General features: G+C 49.1%; 1 long non-coding RNA gene across 1 annotated transcript; it reads left to right on the top strand.

The window, feature by feature from the left end:
- The first annotated feature begins 6 nt into the window (after positions 1–6).
- LOC111814885 lies at positions 7–1,170 on the top strand. Its single transcript, XR_002819750.1, has 2 exons — positions 7–93; positions 1,052–1,170. It is a non-coding gene; the product is annotated as an uncharacterized LOC111814885 (long non-coding RNA).
- Positions 1,171–2,474: the final 1,304 nt, after the last annotated feature.

Here is a 2,474-nt window from a genome sequence, read left to right as displayed (position 1 = left end):
AGCAAGCATCAGTAGGGATCCTTTCTATGACATGTTGGCAACAAGGAAAAGGAGGATTGCCAATAAGAAATAAGAGCTTCCCTGGCCCAGCAGGTAAACTAAAGACCCAAACCCCACAGCAGATGTGACTGGCGGCTGCCCCAACATGACACCTGAGGTGCACCTCCTGGGGCAGCAGTGTTCCCAGAACCAGGTGTGGCCCCAGATGCACACCCTGAAGCCTGTGCTGCGTGTGACCTGAATCATGGTCAACTGTGTTTCCTCCTGCTGCCATCTGGCCCAGAGCCTTGGCTGCTGTGGCACTGCAGCAGTGGAAGGAGGTTCCCTGTGGGCATCTGCTGATCTCGCCGCATAAAACAGGACCACTCAGACAGTGGCACTGACCATTCTAGAAGTCATGGAAAAGCTACCACTTTTTTAATTCAGAATTTTCTCAGATATATAGGATTATAGCTTTTATATGCCTTTTTATATTCTGAAATTATAATGAAAGATACTTTCTAACAGTAGTATTTTTAGAATGGCAGCTATAAATATAACTCCTGGACACAGGTACATACTGTGCACTGAAGAAAAAGTATATGCAGCACCCAGAGAGAGGGCTGTGGGGTACTTGCACATGGGTGGGAGCTGCAGGAGGATGCGCCAGTATCCTCAAGGACCAGTAATCAGGGGGCTGCAGCTGTGATAAGCCCTGAAACCTCCTTTCACATTTTTTGGCCCTACCTATACTTTCTAAAACTAGTCATTAAGATAAGTTATGGTTTGGGGCTGTTTGCCCTAGAATGGCTGAATGCTATGAAAAGGAGCTCTTGGCAGATCACCCATAGGTTGAATCATAGGAAACTACTTGTCTCTGATCGTTTCCGACCCATATGAACGGCAGTTCTGCCTGGTTCCATGGAACACATAGGTCAGATCAGCTTCTGATCACATCTGTTACTACTTCAAACCTTCAGGAAAATTCTTATCTCCCTGGCATGATCAGATGTCTTCATGATTAACTAGACATATAAGTAGCTGGGAGTAGTCCATCGTCTCCCTTTTACAGTACCATGATCTCAGACCTGAGCTTCCCTGGTGAGGAGGAGAACAAGCCCTGACTGAAGGTGTGTGGCACTTAGGGCTTTCTGTGAACAGCGAAGAGCCTCAGATCTAAACTAGGATGGGCTCACCTTGACATACAACAGAGGCACTGATGGCCCCACCATTGTGACTGTCAGAACTGGGCAAGGATGAGGGCATTGGGCGACACAGCCTCTTTCCTAGGGCCCTTTGGGATGCCCATGCATTAATACATGGCCCTCTTTAGCTCCATACATGGGCTGTTTAGTTGGCGATTCCTGCCCAGACTTGCTCCTACACCCTATCTGTGCTGGCACATCCCAAGTTTGCACCCTTTGGAGGTTCTTTCTATTCCTCTGCAAAAGCAAGCCCAGGAATGTAAACCTCAGACTGAATGCTTTTATGCAGAAATAAGTCTTCCCATGAGCTGCCTTGAGGCAGAGACTGTGCAGCCCTGGGCTCTTTCTTTCTGGGTGGCTGACCTTAGTGTGTAGCTTTATGTCACACCAGATTGCAGAGGGTCCACGGCTGAAACTCCATCATGCATTAGACTGATTTTTTTTGTTTGTTTATTCCCAAGTTTCTGTGCTGTTACTCTACTGATACCTCAGACCTGAAACTTTTAGTGTTTGAGTAAGGCAAGTCAGCCACCTTGACGTGCCTGACTGGTGCATATGCAACTTGGCTCTCATCTGTCATGTGCAAGTGCTGCCCAGACCTGGACCAACCACAATGCCTCTATGCTGCAGCCCACCTTTGGGCCAGCCCTGTCAGGGACTGCAGCAGGGTTGGGTCAGTACTTCACATGGGAATGAGTAGCTTCTTCTCTTCTGATCATCTAACCCAGGTATGGCCCTGGGGATGTGGAGCTGTTTTAGTGTGTTGACAGAAGTCAACATGGATCACCTGGTAGTGAATCTTTCATCACCATGGTCAACTATGAGCCAGCTCTGCCCAAAGACCATTCACCCAGGAGCATGCAGAAGGCCCTGGTGCTCAGAATCTTAAGTGACTTGCCCTATCAAGAGTGTTACATTGAGTCACCCAACCCCAGGTTTTCTTGTGACAGTATTAACCCTAAGGGTGTCTGCCATCCTGCTGTGTACCTGGCCTCCACCAAGGTCTGCAGACTCAGACCCCTCCCACTACAGGATAGTGGGGCTCAGTCATGCTCATCACCTGCCCCACTGAAGGGCTGCACTCAGTCTTGAGTTGTCAGTCCCAGCTCTGGCCAAAGACAAAGTTTCCTATGGAGACACAGGACGGCCCACAGTTCTGAGGACCCTAGGCGGGAGATGGCAGTTCCACAGCCCCTAGCTGTCTTGCTGGGCCCTGGTTATTTTTTGAGGTTTATTTAGAGTGACCCTGAACCCACATAAGCCTCCACATCCCTGGGGTCCTGACACACT

This window comes from Octodon degus, unplaced genomic scaffold (assembly GCF_000260255.1).
Source record: "Octodon degus isolate 3935 unplaced genomic scaffold, OctDeg1.0 scaffold01060, whole genome shotgun sequence".
Taxonomy (NCBI): Eukaryota; Metazoa; Chordata; class Mammalia; order Rodentia; family Octodontidae; genus Octodon; species Octodon degus.
This window is presented reverse-complemented; position numbering and strand designations above follow the sequence as displayed.